At 36.7% G+C, this 24,456-nt stretch overlaps 1 protein-coding gene and 1 long non-coding RNA gene across 4 annotated transcripts in view; one reads left to right on the forward strand and one right to left on the reverse strand.

Annotated features, from left to right (window-relative positions):
• LOC140168494 (urotensin-2 receptor-like) overlaps positions 1 to 24,456 on the reverse strand; it is a 224,817-nt gene that overhangs the window by 49,893 nt on the left and 150,468 nt on the right. The window lies entirely within an intron of this gene.
• LOC140168493 (uncharacterized) lies at positions 4,482 to 23,386 on the forward strand. 2 transcript variants are annotated; one of them, XR_011861213.1, is made up of 6 exons: positions 4,482 to 4,704; positions 10,677 to 10,838; positions 11,877 to 12,063; positions 21,830 to 22,015; positions 22,416 to 22,541; positions 22,914 to 23,386. It is a non-coding gene; the product is annotated as an uncharacterized lncRNA (long non-coding RNA). The 2 variants fall into 2 exon arrangements; XR_011861214.1 differs by having other exon boundaries at positions 4,482 to 4,615.

Below are 24,456 nucleotides of genomic sequence, written 5' to 3' on the forward strand. Positions count from 1 at the left end.
CCTCTTAACAAATCTGTGCTATTTTACCAACGTAATAGCTGAAGGAAGCGTGTTCAGACGGCTATAGAATTCTCAAGGATCTGCTTTTTCCACATGACTTCATACAAGTATAAAATCCTCGAGTTTTGCTATGCCTGATGACATCAGCTTTGGAATTAAGCTCACGGTGACCTATCTAGTAGCGCGCCGAATTGAACCATATTAAATACAATCAAGGTTATAGGTTAAGCGCAGCACTCCAGATGGCTTGTTCACACGACAGTAGCACTCAAGGACCATCCGAGAATCCCCTAAATTTCTTGGGGATAGATTTGGGGACGAACTACGAGATTGTAATCCTCAAGACAGTTCACATGGCGGATCCCACCAAGTGTTTACTCCAAAAGCCATCCGTGTGGACATGGGGGAGGAGGGTAATAACTCATTTAGTCATACGAAGACAGAAAACATGCTTTCGGCAAGACACCTATGACCAATATCCTCCGTTGAATGAAAGTTACTTCCTGGATAGCTGGACTGAATATACCCTAGTTACTGAAGAGAAATGGAGCAAAACCACAAATTGCTCACAACTTTTTAAACTTATTCATTGTATTTCTATTCTACGTGCATACTGAATTATACGGCCGAGCACACAAGGTCATTTAAATTAAGAGCCGCGGCGGATCCAATGTTTCAGCTATAGTTATTCGCTAAATATTTAGGCCAAAACGGTAAAACCTACTTATTAGCTAGCTTTACATTACCCAATCATTCTTGTATATTACAGTCATTCGTGGAAAAAGTAATATTTAATAGTATTTTTAGAATCATACGTTTTTCAACAAACATTTTTATAGTGTTGTTTACAGGTACCAAACGATAACTGGGTCATTCGGCGTACTTTTTAACTTCACCTCTAAAGCTGTGATTTATTAATGTTGATAATGATTAAAGCCGTGAATCGTGCATCATTTATAATGTTAACGTTTGAACTAGACTTGAACTTAAAGATAATTAGCAAGGGAATCACATTCATTTGATATTGAAATTCACCATTAAAGCCATATTGTAACATTTCTTTAAAAAATAAATTAGTATTCATTTTCAATAAAACATTAGCATTTACTGTCAGATATGTCCCCTTTTAATTTTGAACCAAAAAAGTGAGGTAAAGCAAAGAAAATGGGAATTTACTACTAGCGCCCATGCATATTACTCCGGCATTTGTAATATGGTACGATCCTCTGGCGTGTGTGTGGGCGTGTTTGTGCCCCGCACGCCGTGTACGCAGGGGTGTGTTGACATCGCATACGCGTTCGACTAATATTTATATCGTAATAATAAAACGACGGTTCCGGCGGTTTATTCAAAATCTCGGATTTTGACAAAACTACGGCACCTAAAGTCTTGATTTTTGCAGAGAATCTTTGTTTACTAAAGTCCATTACAATCGTGTAAAAACCTGAATTAAAAATGTTTTTGAGGGCGTTCTCCTCAGCAAATGTTATAATATGGCTTTAAAAGTAAAAACATTGGGCTATTTCCGAAAAAAGATGCACACCCCCTGTAAAGGAGTTCGGATTTCAGGACTTTTTGTCTATGGTGATTGTCGGAAATCCAGACTTTTGAAGTGTCCAATTGTATAAAAAACCCAGCAGAAAAATAGTTAAAAACCGGAAATCCTCAATTTGAGAGATCATTTTGGATATTTCCGTGATTTTTCATTCATCTAATTACATTTCCAAGCTTTTTCAAGTGACATTGGCAACTGGAATTCCAGTCGTTTTCAGAAAGCAAACCTAGAAATCAAGACTTCTTTTTTATTGAAAGTTACTCCTCTATAGGGTGTGCACTTATTTTCTGGAATAACACATTAGTTACATGACTCTGAATAGGTTTCAACTTTGTTAACGGTGCTGTTTTACTTGTTTTTTGTTTTAATCCTGAAATTATCCTGAACTTTTAGCAATTTATTTTAATGCTTTTACACATTCGCTGGGATCATTAAACAGCTGGTCCTACGCAGGGGTGTGTTCGTTGAATGCACAAAACTTGAAATGGAGTGTGCCGAATACACATGTTCGGTAGTGGTCCAATATTACGTGTGTTCGTATTGTCCTGAATATTTCCTTAGTTTGTACCTTATTCTTTCGTTTATCATTATGCTACAGGTCTGTGGGAGAGTCGCTGGTGCTAACGATGGATGCATTACTGGCGAACATGGGAGGGTTGACGCTTGCATGATTATTATCGCGATACCTGTCACAACGCATAGAGAAACGAACGGAAATCGGACGAAAACGGTCATTTTCGTTGCACGTACGTTCCTGTGAGGCACCGACTCCAAATCTTCTGCCGGAGAGGTGATTTCACCGAATAAAATATTTGCGTATACGGCGATGTACGCCCGGGATGTACGTTGACCCAGTTCGTCTATGTCGTCTATGTGAGTGTGACAGAGGCATTATATACCCAATGTACTGACATATGAAACTACAGTAATGGGGCAGTGTGACACCCATTATTCCATAGAGGAGACCTATTCAATGAGTGTAAAGTATTATTGCAGATATCGCATCTATTGTAAGTCTATTCAGCGAAATCAGCGAAGAAGACTTTCTTGATTCTTCTCGCAGTTCATTCCAAGTGGCCTATATTCATATCGAGTCCCGGACCGAGTATAGTAATGAGTTGGTACGAACTGAACACAAAATGACATTAATGTTCTTTTTTGTCAAAATAAAGTGGCCATTTTAGTGAGTGTGTTTTACATTAGGTGGTTTTTACATTTATAGTCATGGATTTATGTGTGATAATATGATTGCAATTTCAATACCCAGGAGTGTAAAAATGATAATCATTAGTGACACCAGCATGTTGTTTTGAACATCACGTGCGAGAACATCATGCATCATCATCATCAATTCAACGACAGCATTAAGGTGGTACTGAAAATCGCATTTTTGTAGAATTTATAGCCGATGATCAATTTTGCCTACACTTTTGTACATAGCCAGAATTTCCCAAATTTGCAGGGGCGCCCTCACATTATGACGTCATAGCGACATTATGTGGGGAATGTTTGTACTTATTGTGATATCACTAGATAGAAGAGACCCACAGCTATACTTTACTACCAAATGTAGCGGTATGTGGCGTTTATAATTGAAAATTAGGGGGGGGGGTGCAAGAATCCCCTTCTTCGTAGTCCGTGTTACAAAATATGGCCCAGTATATCTAGGTTAACATGAGTCGTAAGAGTTACCCGTCCTTCGGAGGTAACTAACTAACTATCTAGATAACTAACTTTTTATTAACTAACTATCAAATTATTATTTCTCAATATTTCTTAAGTCGCAAAATACAAATTCTTGAAAAGAATATTAATCAAAATGTACACCCTAGAAAAAAAGTTAATTCTCACCGTGAGTGGCAATTGAATGTCTTATTCCGGGAGGATTTAAATGAGTTCAAAATAGCAATTCAGATATTTGACACGCCAATGTAATTTTTTTGAAATTGACTGTCACTGCAGCTGCATCACACAAGAAGCAAACAAAAAGTAGCGAAATTAGAATTTTCTTTTGTCAAACAGGTGTATTTGATTTTAATTAAAGACGGCTTAGTCCGATTGCCTACTTTCTGTTACAGACAGGTCCGTCACTATTATTTAGATCAAGGAAGGGCCTGATATATGGAAGCTGTTTGACCTGTTAACCCCGTTAGTATAGCAGGTAGATGGCTATAAGAAACCCATCAACACGTTAAACTCAAATCTTGCAATCAGAGGGCGAGGTGGCCGAGCGGTTAAGACGTTGCGCTGTCGGCTGGACGATTACGATCGGAGAGGGTTCGAGCCTTGGGCTTGCCTTGGTGAGAATTTTCTTCCTCTCCCAAAATGTTCCTAGTAAAGGGTCGGAAATCCTATAATTGTTTCTTCTCACCCCAGACTTTTTTCTTCTCACCCCCATATACACTGCTTAGCACGTGTAGATATAGGTAGTGTTACATGTGCCACGCCTCGTGGTTCGGAAGTCACGTACAGCCGTTGGTCTCAAACCATGTGTACGTTAAGTGTCAGACCTATTTGAAAAGAAAAGGGGAACCATCCCCGGTTCTGATATCTGCAATCAATCCTAGGTTCCAGCATCGTGCATAGGTAAACTGTGCACGTTAAGCCCGTGGTGCAACAATGCTCAATAATGAGGTGTGCACGTATATAGGAAGAAGAAGATAGTACAGATCAAAATATACCTGATGCTAGTTTCATACTTTCTGCCGTTTCGAGCGGCGTGACGCTTCATCATCGCTTGAACTTGTCTGCAAGCGGAGAGGCACACCGCTGAGCGGCAGCGGCACGAATATGAAAGCCACTGTTGCCGCTCAGCATCGTTACAAAATCGTATTTTGTTCTCATACGTCAGAACGGCACCGCTTCGAGTTAATCTCCCAGCGGTGCTGCCGCCGCGGCAAAGCGGTGGCGTGATCGATATGAATCCAACTAAAGGCAGCGTAAGAGTGAATGACGTCACTCTCCAAATATGGTCAACACACTTCAGCGGGGTCTTCAACTTTGTTTACAAATATTGAACAGCGTACTTTGGCGATGCCGTGTTGTGTGCCTGGTTGTGTGGTGAGTATAGCAATAACTTTCCACGTAATTTGTGTGTTAATTTATGACCAAAGTCGCCAGATTGCTACGGATTTGTGTTGTCAGTTCTGGTAAGATCAAGAAGATCGTAGTACTTTTGTTTACCAATGTTTACGAACTGAACTTATTTAGACAGCGTGTGAGTGAGTATTAAAGCACGGTAAGCTTAAGCTTACTCAACTCAATACAATTTGTGTATACACATTAACATTGTACACGTGAAAATTCGATGGTTTGGTGCCCACAGTCATGCAGTAATTCCGAAAGTACTGCTTTTTAATCAATTCTATGACTTTTATAAAATCTAGAGTGGTAAAATCCTAAAGTACATGCATATGCATATAACTGGAACCCATGTCCCAAGTTTTTGGCACATTCTCAATCTTTTATTATCGTAAAAAAACAAAAACAAAAAAAACAAAAAAACGCATCGAATGCGTAACTATCGTGTGCAAATTTGAAGCTAGAATTCTCGAGTACATTAATAAGGCGTAGCTCATGGCCGTTGGTTTATCTGGCTGTCGGTAAACAAAGGGCGTTGGTGAAAAAAAAATTGTCAACAATAGACAAGTTTTGTGTGTACTGCTTATGCAGAGTGATGAAATAAAGAGTACCGTATTCATTCTAATAAGCACCCAGGACGCTTAACAAAGTCATTATGGGTGGGCGCTTATTTTTTACATGGTTTTATTTATACCCAATTTTTTCCTAACGGGCGTTTATTAGAGACAAATTTACATGTTATAAAAGGGTCCTGAGACGTTCCAGTAGCAGGGGGTAATTTTTTTAAACAGTGAATGCCGCCACGGCCGCTACAAACAAATATTGGACCTTTCTTTCATCTAAGTTTTTGAAATCACCCAGAAGTAAAGCGCTATATCAATGAAATTATGTCATTGTAATCACTGGTCCTTATGTATATTATGGTACCATGATCAAACTGTCATCTTTTTTGGAATTGCTATCTTCAGTAGACATGTCTTACTACCTACATTGTACAGTAGAATTGCTATCATGCTAAGCCATCTACAGTAGACAGCAAGTTATATGCTGTGCTACATACATATCTTCAGTAGGCAACACATGATATGCTTTCTTTCTTCAGTAGACAGGAAGCTGGTATGCCTTGCTATCTACAATAGATAGCAAGTTGTACACCTTGCTATCTTCAATAGACAGCAACTTGTATACCTTACTATCTTCACTCTTCAGTAGACAGCAAGTTGTACAGTGTATGTCTTGCTTCTTACAGTAGAGTTAGGGATTCAATCATGTTTCATCGTTGTTCATCACCGATTAACAACGATGTGTCCGCGTCGTCTGCGTGGTTTACTCGCGAGTTGTTAATCGGTCTTAATACACACCTATGACGTCGCGCTATTGTTTTACCGCTCCATTATTTTCCACGAATGGAGCGATGATTATAATAACACGCCATTCGTAAATGCCTTTCTCTTTTTTCTGAAAAGCAAATACTTTTCAGGGAAAAAGTACTGGCATTTACGAATGTAATGTTAATAACAATTGCACTTTCGAAAAGCATGTATTTGCGTAAAGTGCAGTATTGTTATCATCACTTCATTCATGCAAAACAATGATACGAAAAACAACAAAACTATGATTTTCATTAATACAATAAATTAAGGAAGCGGATAGCAACATTTGCACATTATTGTTATGGGACATGAGAGCACATCAGACATATCGAATTACATGCTGAATACGAGGATTGTCCTTCTGATATAAAAAAAAAATAATAATTTTGATTTTGTGAAATTCGTGATATAATACAAATTTTATGGCAAATTATTAAAATGTCATATTTTTTAATTTACCAGCCCTCGAAGTAAACTTTATAAATCTAATAAATGATATGTAATGAAACTGTAGGCCTATGTAGGCCTAGCTGGGATGAAAAGCCGAATTGAAAATTTTGACCTTTCATATTGAACATAAACATTTTGTCCAAAAAGACCTACATTTTTAGTGTTTTGAGAAAAAAAATCTGTAATAATGAAGGTCAAAATTTTCATATGATGGACAGCTGTTCATCCCAACTTCATAATCTTTAGGTGCATATCGTTAGATTTATACAATTTACTTTTTTACAATTTACAATTTTTAATAATTTGCCATAAAATGTGTAATGTATATATCGCGAATTTAATAAAATCAGAATTATTTGATATCAGAAGGACATTCCTCGTGTTCAAAATCCAATTCGATGTGTCTGATTTGCTCTCAGGTCCCTCAAATATATTATATAGGCCTACACGTGAAAACGTCGCTATCCGAGCCCTTAAACATAAATTTACAATGCAATCTGTGAAAAGTAAGGCAAGATCAAAACGGGCAGGTTAAAAGTTGTATATACTTATTATGCAAGATGTGTTTTACCCTCACTTTGGTGGAAAATGCTTATTTAGGCTTAACTTAGTAAGCCCGTAACTTTAAATTATTTGGACCTTTCTTTCTACGCTTAGTGTTTTTATATCATTTTTTTTTTTGTTCTTTATATTTTTATACGTTTTCAGTGGCTTGGGACCAACGTTTAATTTGTTACATTTTGGGCAACATTGCTACATAATACACATTATGTATCATGTATTTAGGCCTATGTATCTGTTTATTTTTAAATCGTTTGCTTTGGGCATGTTTAATAATGATAAAAGCCACAGTAGGTCTATTTTCGGTATAATCTTTATTTCACTTTAGTACATCTGATGTTTCATCTGATAGTATTTTGGCATGTTTGAATATTTACTTACATCGATCAGTAGGCCTATCCGATAATTAAATATTATAATGTTAGGGACGCTCCAGTTGATTTCGGGAGGGGACTGGAAGTTGAGCTTTTATTTCGCGTAGGAAGCGGCGAAGTTTGTTTGTTGTTTTTTTGCCGCCGAAGTTCAGGGACATAATAGGCCTAGGTAAAATGGGTTGCAATAAGGCCAACCAAATAAAACAAAGTTTACACATTTAAAATTTTCGTACCTTACTTCGGCTTAAAGTAGAATCATACCTGATTTAGGTCCTTGCTGCGAATCAACGATATATATCCTCGGAATGATTCCATCACAAATTATAATTACTAGTATCCAAGATAAATAAATAGTGTCCATAATTGCAAGGTTGTCCAAAATCGAACACTCGATTCATAGAGAAGAATATCATTGCTCATGATAGCGGCAGGTCTACCTTTCTTGAGGTACAAAACTGCAATGATCTGCATTTAACTATTTCATATTAACCTATGACCAGTTTGCCAATTTTCTTTATTATGCAAAATACAGACCTAAACGCAACTACTTCAATCATGTCAATAGTTAACACATTAGAAGTGGGCATAAAGAACTATTGATTGTACTTCTAATCACTTTAATGATTTTACGAATCTACGTTTATTCAATTTGGGTAACAAACATTTTAGATCTTTATAATTCAAGAACGTGGTTACGGATGATTTAAACTAAACACCTGGATCGTGATATGATGGGTAATTCTATAGAAATTTTACATAAAGCTGAGTCCGTGTATTTTTCACCTGCAACTAGTACGATCATTCTATTAGTGTATTTGATAGTGTATTCAGTGTGAGCAATTGATCAATTTGTAAAGAGCATCAAATTTCAATAACACTCCATTCGTGGAAAATAATGGAGCGGTAAAACAATAGCGCGACGTCATAAGTGTGTATTAAGTCGGTTAATGGCCACGGATTAGAACGTGAGTGGCTAAGAATGGCCTAGGGCCTCCGGCCCACGGCCATTCTTAGCCACTCACGTTCTAATCCTTGGCCATTATCCTATACATAAACAACGGTGAAACAACGGCGAAAACAAGCTAAATATCGTCTAATTCACATGATTCTTCCCATTCGGAATATCCGTTTGTCATTGCCACTCAACCTTACAAGATGATCAGTGATTTCTCTGTTGATATTGATATCAGCAATAAAACTAAAAGTGGTAAAGTTAGCTGCTACTTTCATAACAATGAACATTACGAAAGTGTTTACACATAAGTTCCAAAATGATGAATTTTATGCACTCACACGTAACACGTACGCGCAACCTGGTGTATACGGTACTGGAAAAGTGTGGATTCATCACGGATTAATAACGCTTGGCTTCTGTACAAAGGTACAGGAAGAGTTGTTGAAAACAAGAGGTATGCTTTGTTATTATGAGTAGATACTATGCCAAGTTGTATGCCTACTCTTGCTATCTACAGTATGTATACAACAAGATGTATGCATTGCTATTATCAGTAGATGGCAAGTTGTATGCCTGCCCTTGCTATCTACAGTATACAACAAGTTTTTTATTTTATTTTTATTAAGTTTTTATTTTTAGTAGCTAACATGTTATATGTTTGTAAATAGTCAGAAGACAGCAAGCTGGTAAGCAATTAAGTTGTACACCTTACTATCTTCAGCAAACAGCAATGTGTATGCTTTGCTATCTTCAGTTTGTATGCCTTGCTATCTTCAGTAGACAGTAAGTTGTATACCTTGCTGTCTTTGCAGTTGATTGCAAGTTGTATGCAACAAAATCTGTGCTTGCTTGCTTCAGTAGACAAGTTGCCTGTAGATTGCCGATACATGTAGCAAGGCATCTAGAACTTCCTGTGTACGAAAAATCAAGTATAGAATGTGAGCTAATATGTTGTCTACCAAAGATACATGTAGCAAAATAACAAACAACTTGCTGTCAGGGAGGTAAATAACATGTTAACTGGGTGGGCAAATGCCCACCCAGTAAATTATTTTGCCCACCCAGTAAATTCAACTTGCCCATTGCCCAAAAGTGCCCACCCAGTAAATTATTTTGCCCACAACAAATTGGACACCATAATAATAATCAAAAAACTAGTACCAACGTTCATTTTGAAAGTGATGACAGTAAATGTATCTTTTCTTAACATTTGCCAATTTATTCATTTACCATGTTTACATCTTCGGAGTACTAATGATCACACAGTACAAAATGGTATATAAGAAGCCAAAAATTAATATAATTTTGAGCAATTTCCACACAAAACCTGAAAAGATTCTTATCATGCTTTAATATGAGCCCATAAATTTGAATATTCTTGAATAAGGTGTGTTTTTAATAGACTTGGAACATTATAATTATTTGAAACTTTGAATCTAACTTTACTACTTTTTCCTGCCTAGGTGTAATGGTGAGTGAAAATTTAGTGTAAGATTTTTAAATGTCCAAAGTGAAATATAATATGATATACAATTTGTCTTGAATGTTGCAACATATGCTAATAAGATGCATTTAGGCCAAAAAAAAAAAAAAAATGCTTGCTTGCCCTCAACAACCGACCGATCCTAATTTTGGAAATCAGAAAAAAGGGTTTGTTTTTCTATTTACTGTACAAAAGAAAATTTTTGCATTCTGAAGATGAAAAAAATGTATTTTAGAGCTTGTGTTCAACATTTTAGTTCTTTGTAATGTTAGTTGATTCATTTTGAAAACAAAATTGTCTGATTTTTCATATTTTGAGCCTTGATTAATACAAACAGTAGAGTTTGCTAGTAATTAAAAAAAAGAAGATATCCCGACCGACCGACCCAATTGTTAAAATTCATTTGAGGGCAAGGAAATAATTTCTTTCTTGGCCTTATGGAGAGGGTAAAGTCCACTTTTTACATCAAAGCCAACTTCCACGCAAAACCAGGTCTACATTTCCGAAAATCCAAAGGCCTTTATGAAATTAATTATCGCTGCCCACCCAGTAAATGATTTTCCCTAATTTGAGGGCAAAAATAAATTAAATTGCCCAGTGCCCACCCAGTAAATTATCCTTATTTACCTCCCTGCTTGCTGTCTACTTTACATAGCAAGACATACAAATTGGACAAACTCCAAAAGTCTGCATGAGATATACTTTTTAATGTAAAACTTACCATTTCTGTTCTTGAGAACAAATATCATGTATTTAAAGAATTTTGTTGCTGTGCAACATGTCATATTTAAAAACTGCAATATGTTTGATATATAACTTATGTACCTTGATTCTTAATTTACAGAGACAGAATTGTCACCACAGTGTTATGTTGAAGGGGGTGTTAGTGCCTACATCATTGTACATAGGAACAATTGATGTGGTCCTCATGATGAAGGAAAGTGTTATGGTCCATTTTCCAAAATTTAATGGCGCAGATGTTATCATTATGGAGGTGAAACAGGAGGTAAGTGAAGATTCTATGGAATATCTATAGCATTTTTCAGTATTCAGCCTAAAACTAATACCCCCATAAAAATGATGATGCGTATTGGATGAATAGGGGAAGTGGCATATCTGGTTGCATACCAGATATTCATGAGAAATAAATATTTACATCGAATAACCAGGGGCGTAGCAAGTGCTTCAGGGCTCATGCATGGACAAGGAGCAGTGCGGGTCCTTTAACATCTGCTTTATCAGCCCTAACCCTCTTTATTTTTGCTATTACTTGGGGCCCCTGAACCCTCAGGGCCCATGGACTTTGTCCACCCTATCCACCCGCTTGCTACGCCCCTGCAAATAACTCAATTGAGAATGAACACATACATGTATGAATGGCATAAGGACCTTCTTGGAAAAAACTGCATTAAGGGGTACTACACCCTGGCCAATTTTGTGCCTATTTTTGCATTTTTCTCAAAATTATATCGCATTGGTGACAAGTAAGATATGTATTTTATATGGGCAAAGACTACAACTAGTGCACTGAAAATTCAGCAACTCAAGGCAAGTAGTTATTGATTTATTGATCAAATATTGGTTTTCCCTCATTTTTTTGACTGTAACCCCACAAATGTTGTCTGTACTGAAATAAAATTTCCAGTGCAGTAGTTGTAGTCCTTGCCCCTATAATATACATATCTTACTTGTCACCAATGCACTATAATTTATGAGAAAATGCAAAAATAGGCACAAAATTGTGCAGGGATGTAGTACCCTCTTAACATAATCATAAATCCATTTCTTTCTATTAACCACTAAACCAAATTCAAACAAATTTCGGAACAAATTGTGCTACATATTTTATTTTTTAATTGTGTGATTTTAATGTTGACTTTTAGAGTACAAAATAAAGCATCATTTTATTTTTTATTGGGACACATTGTGTATTTGTGTGGCAATGTTTGTACTTTGTTGAGGTTAAGAAATTCTATGATATATTGCATTTGTATTTTTCTTATTTTGACAAAATGAAATGGTGTTTTGTTTTTATCTGCCCTAGGAAGTTGACTCTTTCCAATTAGAGATGTTATTTCTCTTAACCTGGACATGGATAAGAATAGCTTCATGGTGCTGATATGAGTGGATGACTGTGTGTGGAAGTTGTTCACAAGATGAAAAAAATTAATATATAGGCCTACATGTGGAGGTTGAAAATACTAATGTTCTTCCAGGCAGAGTGAAAGGAGGTAGGCTATCTTTGTTTGACTTATTTTGGTTTTACCTCATTTGGTAGTGATATCAGAGAGCTTGAGAGTGCTTACATGGCAAGTGCTATCGCCCTTTTACCTATGCGCTGTAAGAGTGTAGGTAGCACACACAATTTAGTACTGTGACAGCACACCTAAGAGTGAAAACCATTATTAAGAGGAATCTATGATACCCTTGTATGATAAATCGGTTTCGCTTCGTTATTCCGAAGGGTCGTTATTCCGAAGGTTCATTACTCCGAATTAACGATAAGGTTCGTTATTCCGAAGGACCGTTATTCCGAAGGGTCATTACTCCGAATTTACAACAAGGTTCGGTATTCCGAAGGGTCGTTATTCCGAAGGGTCGTTATTCCGAAGGGTCATTACTCGAATTTAAAACAGGGCTCGTTATTCCGAATTTACAACTAGCCTCGTTATTCCGAATTTAAAACCAGGCTCGTTATTCCGAATTTAAAACAAGGCTCGTTATTCCGAAGGGTCATTACGCCGAGCTTAAAACAGGGCTCGTTATTCCGAATTTACAACTAGGCTCATTATTCCGAATTTAAAACCAGGCTCGTTATTCCGAATTTAAAGCAAGGCTCGTTATTCCGAAGGGTCATTACTCCGAATTTAAAACAGGGCTCGTTATTCCGAATTTACAACTAGGCTCGTTATTCAGAATTTAAAATAAGGCTCGTTATTCCGAATTTAAAACTAGGCTCGTTATTCCGAAGGGTCATACTTCCGAATTTAAAACCACGCTCGTTATTCCGAATTTAAAACAAGGGTCGTTATTCCGAAGGGTCATTACTCCGAATTTAAAACCAGGCTCGTTATTCCGAATTTAAAACCATGCTCGTTATTCCGAATTTAAAACAAGGGTCGTTATTCCGAAGGGTCATTACTCGAATTTAAAGCAAGGTTCGATATTCCGAATTTAAAATAAGGCTCGTTATTCCGAATTTAAAACAAGGGTCGTTATTCCGAAGGGTCATTACTCGAATTTAAAACCAGGCTCGTTATTCCGAATTTAAAACCATGCTCGTTATTCCGAATTTAAAACAAGGGTCGTTATTCCGAAGGGTCATTACTCGAATTTAAAGCAAGGTTCGATATTCCGAATTGAAAATAAGGCTCGTTATTCCGAATTTAAAACAAGGGTCGTTATTCCGAAGGGTCATTACTCCGAATTTAAAACCAGGCTCGTTATTCCGAATTTAAAACAAGGGTCGATATTCCGAAGGGTCATTACTCCGAATTTATATTAAGGTTCATTATTCCGAAGGGTCGTTACTCCGAATTTAATATGAGACTCGTTATTCCGAAGGGTCATTACTCCGAATTAAAAAGTAGGCTCGTTATTCCGAATTTAAAACTAGGTTCGTTATTCCGAATTTAAAACAAGGGTCGTTATTCCGAAGGGTCATTACTCCGAATTTCGGAGTATGACCCTTCGAAATGAACCCTTCGGAATAACGAACCTGGTTGTAAATTCGATTCAATAGGGTTCGTTATTCCGAAGGGTCATTACTCCGAAATGACAATAATGGGCCTTATAGGTAAAAAAGAAAGAAAGAAACAAAGAAACAAAGAAAGAAAGAAAGAAAGAAGAGGAATGGAGAGAGAGAGAGAGATAAAAATATAGACAAAATGAAAGGATATAAAGAGAGGAATAAAAGAAAGAACGAAGAAAGGGGAGGGCGAGAGAGAGAAGAGAGACAAAGAAAGACAAATAGAAAAAAGACAAAAAGCAGACAATAAATAAAGAAAGTAATAAAAGAAAGTAATAAAAGAAAGTATTAAAAGAAAGAAGGAAAGAAAGAAAGAAAGAGACAGACAGAAAAAAGAATCAAAGAAAAAAATGACGAAAGTCAGAAAGGCAGGCAGACAGACAAAACATAAAAAAATACAAAATTAAAAAAAATTACGGATAGAGAGAGAGAGAGAGAGGAAGACAGACAGAAATATAAAAAGAAAGAAAGACATACAGACACACAGACACAGAAAGAAAGAAAGAACGAAAGAAAGAAAAAAAGAAAGAATGAGAAGAAAGAAAATAAGTAAGCAAGTAAATAAGAAAGAAAGAAAAAAAAAGAATGGCCAAAACTTGCAAAAAATATAGTCAGTCAAATATTAAAAAGTAACACAGAAAGCTCATAAACAGTACCACACAACTTAAGTTATAATGAATCATTCAACACATTTTTTGTCTCATTTGATATGATGACACATTTCAGTGAAGTGCACTTGTGAGCAATGACACCCAATGCCTTTAATTTCTTATACTTATAATTGCAAAATCTGGCCTTATTAGGCCTACAGTCAGAAATATTTTTTGTTACATAATAATTAGTTTTGAGATGAAAAAAATGAAACATTTATCACTTATTTACAAATGCAAATTGAATCACAAAACATGGCTTGGCTATTTGCAATAATAAAAAAGATACAAAAACAAAATTTTCTGTAATAAAATAGGTTTAATAACCAGTTTAACTACAAGTTTGTCAAAATTGCCTCATAAAAACAATAAAATACAAAAGAAATTGCATACGTGCATTAGTAAAGGAATGATTAGTCTCGGTCCCAGCCGGTTTGTGCTCCTCCGTCACTTTGTTTAGTGACGGAGGAGCACAAACCGGCTGGTACTGAGACAAAGGAATGATAAGTGGTTTCAATTTTGCGTTATCTTGTCCACGTCTATGACCATAATGAGAACCGAATATCCGATATCTTTCAAATAAAAAAGCCAATTGAAGCTGCAATTTCAAAGAAATTAAATATGAGAAAACCCGAATATGACTTAATTATAGGTTAATACATGCGTATCACTTGTTGGGAGTGAAATTATACAAAATAATGCACGCGTACTGAGATGTTGATGCGTCTAATGCACGAGCCTCGAAGAGGGAGTGCATTAGACGCATCAACATCTCAGTACAAGTGCATTATTTTGTACAATTCTCGAGCAACAAGTGATACGCATTTATTAACCTATTTCACTACACGAGAAAAAAAATCCTGTTACTTTTTCACTGCGAGTACTACGCGGAGTGCGCGCCCGTGCAATTATACAACATTTATGCACGGCTAGTAATTTACTAAAGCTGGTTTCATACTTTCTGCCGCTTGCCGCTGAGCGGCATGACGCTTCATCATGCCGCTTGTACTTTTCTGCAAGCGGAGCGGCACACCGCTAAGCGGCAGCGGCATGACTCTGAAAGCTACTCTTGCCGCTCAGCACCGCTCCAAAATCGTATTTTGTTCTCATACGTCAGAGCGGCACCGCTCCGAGTTGACTTGAATTCAACTCCCAGCGGTGCTGCCGCCGCGGCAAAGCGGTGGAGTAATCGATATATCGGCTTGCCGCTGGTCACCGCTATCGTTTTTAGTGAGATTGCGCAGTGAAGTAAAATCATCTTCAGAGCGGCAAAGCGGCAAGCGGCAGGAAAGTATGAAACCAGCATTACGGAGGCTTTGATTGGTTCTCACTATCTAGGAGTGTAGGCCTATACAATATCATCATTTCGCCATTTGCCCACTTCAGTGCCCCCTTTGTTTTTGGGGTTTTTTTGTTTCTTTGCATTCCGTACCCATTCAAATCTTCGAGGTGTAACTTTTCATTAATCTCCTAATCTATACAATGAAAATTGAGTTTCTGCATGACTATTCCGACACGCCTTAAGGTTATTATGATGTTGCGATTATAAAATTTGAAAACAAAATTTGATTAGCAAGCTAGCCAGAGCTGCATCATCTTTTCTTCCATAATATAGTACATGAAAATACAATGCGTTTGGTGAATTGTAATTCATTATGGAAATATAATAGACATATTAATATTGAATAGCAAAAACTTGTTGCATCGAATATTCGACGTGGACCAAAAAGTGACACTAACAATACCAAATCCTTTTATCTAAAAACATTGAAAATCTCACCGTATTATCAAACTTTTGATAACATTTTCAAACATATTTTCTCATTTTTAAATAGGCCTATATCACATTCTCAAAGATCATAGTTTGCCAATACCATGTTCCTGGTTTTGAGGGAGCGATTGACATATTTTGATACAGTTTTCTTATAATTGACACCCTTCCTGACGTTGATGACGTTTTGGGCGCTTTGGCTCGGCTAACTCTAATCAGCCGGAATCAGTGGACCGGAAAATTCAGGGCAACTTTCATTGCATCAAAAAATGCGTCATTAAAGGGAAAAACCCCGGGAAAAACATATCAAGTACTGAGTAAAATGAAATCATTTACTAAGATATATTATTACTGACTTTTCCTTGGTCTCACATGAAATTTCTTAACATATCCAAACTGAATGTAGAACGTAGCCTTTAAAGTGTAGGCCTATACCGGGGCCTATACGAGGGATCCAACATGAAAGCTTACATCGGCTTTGCCATTTCAAGCAGCTTTTGATGACATAATGGTAATCTAGCTGAAACTTAACCAGGTATTTTCTTGTTTTGAAAGGTCCAGTAGTTCTAGTGACAGAATTTAAACTTCTGAAGTCCAAAATCAAATATCTACAGTTGGTAAACATCATTAGCAAACATTCCTGACTTGAATATCTAAAAGTTGATATCCATGGTTTAAAAAGGGCACCTGAGTTTGAGAATAATTGTACAAGTGTGCTCTTTTCAAATATGTATTTGGATTTCCTTTACGATAATACATGTGAGAGATATAAAGGCTCGAAATGGTAAAGAGACTTTCGAGATAACCTATACTTAGAATGTCATGTACGTAGAACTATAATAAAAAGGGTTATGCAAGGGCCAGAAAGAACCATTTTAGGCATGAGAAGCCAGGTTCTGTTAAAGCCAGAAGGAACCATTTTGAGTTCTTGCAATTTCCTAGAACCCCTAGTTGTCCTGTATGTAGAACCCCTACAACCTGTTTGTTTCTAAGATTGTGTCATCAGTTGATTAATAGGCCTACTCTGTCTTCGTGTTCATGGATTTCAACCCTAAAAGTTCAGTGAGAGCACTCAACTTTTGAATAGACGGGTATAATGTGCCTGTCAAGAGTTATCTTATAACTGGCACCCATCCTGACGTTGATGGCGTTTTGGGCGTATTTGGCTCGACTAACTCCAATCAGCTGGAATTAGCGGACCGGAAAACTGCCAGCGAGATAGCTAGATCTCACACCACTCTTCGCCATACATAGGCCTACATTCTCCCAGCCACATTTCCCTAACATAATATGAAATGAAAAAAAAGGGAAATTTAGTTCGGCAGAGGCGCCATCCAGTTTTCCGGTCCGCTAATTCCGGCTGATTGGAATTAGCCGAATAATAAGAAAAGACCCCTTTTTTAAAGTCAATATGCTAGATGAGACCCTCCTTCTTTTTTACATTCTACCCAATTTTATCATAAAAATGCCATGAAGTAATTAATGAAGAAACTTAAAATCAAACTATTGGCATCTATATTTCTATTGCAAATTTGCAAAAATTAAAACTTTTGAAATTTGTTCCATATTTATTGAAATTTCTCTACCCGATAACTCCCTTTTTCAAGTCTTATACCCAATAAACCCATTTTGTCAAAAATTTACACGCAATTACCCTTTTTTCATTTTTATAATACCCAATAAACCCTTTTAATCACCATTTATTACCGACAGGCCCCTACTACCCAACGCCTGTCGGCACTATACCCCAACCACCCCCCGAGTTCAGTAGGGCATACATGTTTAGAAAATGAACGCTTTTCCAGTTTTTTGGCCACATAGGGGCCAAAACTTACTTTATGGCCAATTTTGTCAATAACGAAGCATTTTAGACAGTGCAAACAAATCCTTCTTTGACTTGCTTTTGCATGACGAGCAATTTGAGACCATTTGCGTTGAAATCGGAGCATTTTTAATTTTTGGCCCCTGTGTGGCCAAAAAAACTGACCACCGCCCAAAATTTGACCTTTTTGCTTATAACTCAAGAACGGTAAGTCGCAGGTAGGTCAAACTATACTTTTTCTGAATCCTTGCAATGAGAGGAATAATTTGTTAACCAGATTTGAGCAAATTTGAAATTTGACCACTGTGTTGACCTTTAACCTTGAATATGGCCGGAGTGCCGGGACATATTTTTGTTAACATCTTGAATGTGTTATAGGGAATTATAAGCGAAAACAAACATTTAAATAGGAATCTATTCTTTATGCAAATCACACATTATTGCTTTAAATGTGTTTATCGTTAGAGCCATAGACCTAGGGGCTATAGTTAGCCCTTAGTGTTTTTGAGTATTTACGTGACTGTTTAATTTACTGTTTAATTTGGTTAATTTAGTCTTTACCTCATGTACCTTAACTGTAATCATGGTAACCTTTAAAGGTATTACAAAGTAAACGTATTGAAGTGTTTAAACAAGTATTTAAAACCCAAACATTTTAATTTTCGGTGCATTAATGGGGAACGCTATTATTATACCAATTCATGTTTAACAAAAATCTAACTCCATACTTTTTTATCGTTCATTAAAAAAAGTTAGGTTTCTAGCATGTTTCGTTTTGTACCTTTACTCTGTTGAAATCCCGACATCTAAAAACCCAAGATGGCCGCCAATTAAATATGCAAATTAGGTTATTTTTGTATTTTTCGCTTTTATTTAACCAAAGTATTAATTAATTAGTTAATTGATTAATTAGTTTCTTTTTCTTTCTTTCTTTCTTTCTTTCTTTCTTTCTTTCTTTCTTTCTTTTTCTTTCTTTCTTTCTTTCTTTCTTTCTTTCTTTCTTTCTTTCTTTCTTTCTTTCTTTCTTTCTTTCTTTCTTTCTTTCTTTCTTTCTTTCTTTCTTTCTTTCTTTCTTTCTTTCTTTCTTTCTTCCTTTCTTTCTTTCTTTCTTTTGTATTGGTTTTTTTACCTATAAGACCCATTATTGTCATTTCGGAGTAATGACCCTTCGGAATAACGAACCCTATTGAATCGAATTTACAACCAGGTTCGTTATTCCGAAGGGTCAATACTCCGAAGGGTCATTACTCCAAAATTCGGAGTAATGACCCTTCGGAATAACGACCCTTGTTTTAAATTCGGAATAACGAGCATGGTTTTAAATTCGGAATAACGAGCCTGGATTTAAATTCGGAGTAATGACCCTTCGGAATAACGAGCCTTGTTTTAAATTCGGAATAACGAGCATGGTTTTAAATTCGGAATAACGAGCCTGGTTTTAAATTCGAGTAATGACCCTTCGGAATAACGACCCTTGTTTTAAATTCGGAATAACGACCCTTGTTTTAAATTCGGAATATCGAACCTTGCTTTAAATTCGGAGTAATGACCCTTCGGAATAACAACCCTTGTTTTAAATTCGGAATAACGACCCTTGTTTTCAATTCGGAATATCGAACCTTGCTTTAAATTCGGAGTAATGATCCTTCGGAATAACGAGCATGGTTTTAAATTCGGAATAACGAACCTAGTTTTAAATTCGGAATAACGAGCCTACTTTTTAATTCGGAGTAATGACCCTTCGGAATAATTAGTCTCATATTAAATTCGGAGTAACGACCCTTCGGAATAATGAACCTTAATATAAATTCGGAGTAATGACCCTTCGGAATAACGACCCTTGTTTTAAATTCGGAATAACGAGCCTGGTTTTAAATTCGGAGTAATGACCCTTCGGAATAACGACCCTTGTTTTAAATTCGGAATAACGAGCCTTATTTTCAATTCGGAATATCGAACCTTGCTTTAAATTCGGAGTAATGACCCTTCGGAATAACGACCCTTGTTTTAAATTCGGAATAACGAGCATGGTTTTAAATTCGGAATATCGAACCTTGCTTTAAATTCGGAGTAATGACCCTTCGGAATAACGACCCTTGTTTTAAATTCGGAATAACGAGCCTTATTTTAAATTCGGAATATCGAACCTTGCTTTAAATTCGAGTAATGACCCTTCGGAATAACGACCCTTGTTTTAAATTCGGAATAACGAGCGTGGTTTTAAATTCGGAGTAATGACCCTTCGGAATAACGAGCCTAGTTTTAAATTCGGAATAACGAGCCTTATTTTAAATTCGGAATAATGAGCCTACTTGTAAATTCGGAATAACGAGCCCTGTTTTAAATTCGGAGTAATGACCCTTCGGAATAACGAGCCTAGTTTTAAATTCGGAATAACGAGCCTTATTTTAAATTCGGAATAATGAGCCTACTTGTAAATTCGGAATAACGAGCCCTGTTTTAAATTCGGAGTAATGACCCTTCGGAATAACGAGCCTTGTTTTAAATTCGGAATAACGAGCCTTGTTTTAAATTCGGAATAACGAGCCTAGTTGTAAATTCGGAATAACGAGCCCTGTTTTAAATTCAGAGTAATGACCCTTCGGAATAACGACCCTTCGGAATAACGACCCTTCGGAATAATGACCCTTCGGAGTAATGACCCTTCGGAATAGTGAACCTTCGGAGTAATGACCCTTCGGAATAATGAGCCTTGTTGTAAATTCGGAGTAATGACCCTTCGGAATAACGGTCCTTCGGAATAACGACATGACCCCGATAAATCATTGTGTTTCAAAAGAGGGAAAATGCCATGGAACTTAAAGTACGGCAATGCATTAGAAAAGGCTGAAAACCCAACTATTAGGCCCTGAATCATATTTAATCCTCATTTAGGCCTAGGAATTAGATTGTCTATGAAAAATGAGCATGATCTGACTTTTTATGAAGATTTGGCTAAGCTTTCAAAATGTGTGACATTTCAGAAATGAGAAACACCATGCTATTTTCAATCTTATGTAAGCTGTATGGCATATAGGGCGATCTAGTCGGCAATATCCTGCAAAAAGTCACTGGACTCTCTGTTTCCTCTGCACAAGCTGTCTTTATCTGACCTTCAGCTTGCAGAAAGTGTAAGTTTTAAAGAGCTGAGTCGCTCTCATGTCAAGAAAATTATTTTTTCCCGGACCCTGTTTGTACAGAATGCCAATGGAGACTATTTACCAATGTGCACCCCTCTTGTAGTGGGCAGGAATTATTTGTTTTTTGTAATGTTGTGTGTTTAGCGCATGCAATACATAGTGCACTTTGTGTTGGTGCTGTATGTACATCATGCTATTCTATATCAATCCACAATGTTATAAGTCTTGACTATTACCAGCTGAACAAAGTATACCAAATTGTAAGGTGAAACAAATCAAATGATATTGAGAACTTTGTGGTTGTGAAATCAGTAGCTTCAGTAAATTATACATATATAATAGTTATATTTCCCCTGAAGAAAGCCAGTAGGGTATGATGAAGGCATGTGTTAAGGTATGAGGAAGACATGATTCAAGCAGAATAGATAGCTGTACTTGTCGCATATGCATATGTATGGAGGAATCCTGTGGTTGCCTGCTCTTCAGCCTAAGGATGTCAACTTGTAAAATAGGCTGAAAAATAAAATAATATTCAAATCCAATTGTAATCATTATCAAGTGTGTGAAAATATTGTATCAAACACAAAATAATGATAAAATTGGATGCTTTATGCCCAATATTTATTGATCTCGTTATGAGTTTTAATTTTAAAATATTAGATTCGACTACGTCTCGTCCAATATTCTAAAACTCGGCTCGACCAATAAATATGGGCTCAAATGATCCAATTTTATATCAAACCTGGGCATAGCTGCACTATATAATATAGGGTGCTCACTATTTATATCTTTGGATGACCTATTTTGGATATGCTGTCCCAATTTTTTTAAATCGTCAACAACGAGTGTTCCTTTTCTTCTTGCAGCTGTGACTGCCTACTTGGATTGAATGAGGAATTGTAGCCAGTTGGTAAAGACAAAGGAGAGGGCAAATAATGAAGAGCCAAATTTTCAATGGAAAAAAGCTTTAAAAACAAGAAATACAACCTACTTCCAGTTCGAATCCAAGATGATGGTGTCTACAACAAGAGTTGACAAGCAGCAAGTCATCGGTAAATACTACATCATTTATGCAAGAATGTGATTCTACTATAATTTGGCAATGGACTGGATGGAAATTGAAGTTTTGTCCATGTAATTTAGCATTATCAAATACATTGTATGCGGCAAATGCCAGTTTTAAGCTTGTTCTCATGACATGGCATGTAAATATTTGCATTTCGGTCACTTTTTCAGGGAAAAAAATATGGGGGGTATTTTAGAGCTGATGGGGTATTTATTAGGAACAAGACAGTATTTATAAGAAACAAGACTTAATTGGATGGAGGTTACTGTATGGGATAAGGAAACATAAGGAATCATCAATTTTTGTCTTTTAAAGCAAAATATCTAAAGAAAAATAGGTAACAATTGATGAACAAAATAAGATTGAATAAATTCTTTTTATTACAGTAAGCCTTTTGAGAGCATTGATCATGAATCTGGATCTGGATTGGTATATCCCAGCACTGATGATAATAGTGGTTCTACAACATCTGCTACTGATCCCAATGAAGTTCAAATGGGAAATGGAGAGAGGTAAATTGAAAGATGTTTGTCAATCCAGTTTAACATGAAAAAGTGGTCATATTTGTAAATTTGGACCTTGTAGGATATTGTTATCATTGGGGAGAGGGTGCATTTTTAGTCTAGTCATGCTTTCTGTAACACTCATGTTAGATACTGTTTTCTGCCCACCAACGTTTTTTATAGTATTTTACGGTTATTAACGCTTCAGAGACACACATTCACAAAACAATATTTAAAATCCATATAAAAAAATTTGACTGCTTAACTAAGAGATATTACAAGCATGCAATTAAATAATACATACATTTGATGTGTATTCCAATTAGACCATTGGCATTTGTTCAGTTACATTCACTCAGTTTCGTCTTTTATTCTCTACAGTGGAGAAGAATCAGTAACACAAATGGAAGGACAGGAATGCTGAGGCATTCATTATGTGGTTGGATGTGTTGCTGTGAAAAAGGTCCTAACTGTGAAACATGGACTTGCATGCTATGGAGCATGAAAAAAACCTGCCGTAAATCACAAAATTTGACGCATATATGGGGATCGCCATTGGGGTGCCGAGAACCACCAGCAAAGCAACATTTGCTGCTTAACTAAAAGATATTACATCGCATCACAAGCACCCTGACTTTGTGTCGGCAACAGGTACAGTACACGTTCATGGAGTCACGGTCATGATGACGATGCCTGAATAGACATTTCCAAGTCTTATATACTAGAATCAGCAGGACATAATTGAGAGCAGTAAACAGTATTTTCTTTGTATTCTTGGAACTTCAGGTTATGCATATATATACATGCATACAAAGCATACAACTTACTGCCTACTGAAGAGAGCAAATCATACAACCTGTACTAATGATAGCAATGCATTACTTTTAATACTGCCTACTGTAGATAGCAATGCATACAACTTACTGTCTACTGTAGATAGCAATGCATGCAACTTACTGTCTACTATAGATAGCAATGCATACAACATGTGCTGTAGATAGCAATAAATAAATAAAATAAATTCTGGTGTTTTATATAGCCTCTTTTCCCAGATCTCAGAGGATCAAAGCGCTGTAAGTTCGCTGCCATGGTTAATCATCACAATCAGATCGCATCAATTAGGCTGGTTGCAGCTGAACTTGGCGCAAACCTATCCGCACTTGAACTGTAACATCCACCAATTATCTATGCAGCTCCCCAAATTCCATTGGGTGAAGGAAGTTTTTGATAACCAAGCAACTAATCACCGATTTTGAAAGCGGGAGGAAACCAGAGATCCTGGTGAAAACCTACGAGAGCAAGCATGGAATCGGGATAAACCAAGTGCACATGAGTCCTTGGGCTGCGCAGGAGCTTGAACCAGGACCTTAGTGGTGCAAGGTGAGGGAATAACCGCTGCTCCAACTTGCAATGCATACAACTTGAACTTACTGTCTACTGTAGATACCAATGCATACAACTTGCTGTCTACTGAAGAAAGCAATGCATTCAACTTACTGTCTACTGTGGATAGCAATGCATAGAACCTGCAGTCTACTGTAGATAACAATGCATACAACTTTCTGTGTACTGAAGACAGCAATGCATACTTCTTGCTGTCTACTGTATACAACTTACTCTCTACTGTAGATAGCAGTACAGACAACTTGCTGTCTACTGTAGATAGCAATGCATACAAATTGATGTCTACTGTATACAACTTATTGTGCAACGTATACAACTGTCTACTGAAGATAGCAATGTATACAACCTACTGTCTACTGTAGATACCAATGCATACAACTTGCTGTCTACTGTAGATAGCAATGCATACAACTTACTGTCTACTGAAGATAACAATGTATACAACTTGCTGTGTACTGTAGATAGCAATGTATACAATCTACTGTCTACTGAAGATAGCAATGTATACAACTTGCTGTGT

This window comes from Amphiura filiformis, chromosome 13 (assembly GCF_039555335.1).
Source record: "Amphiura filiformis chromosome 13, Afil_fr2py, whole genome shotgun sequence".
In the NCBI taxonomy this organism is placed as follows: domain Eukaryota; kingdom Metazoa; phylum Echinodermata; class Ophiuroidea; order Amphilepidida; family Amphiuridae; genus Amphiura; species Amphiura filiformis.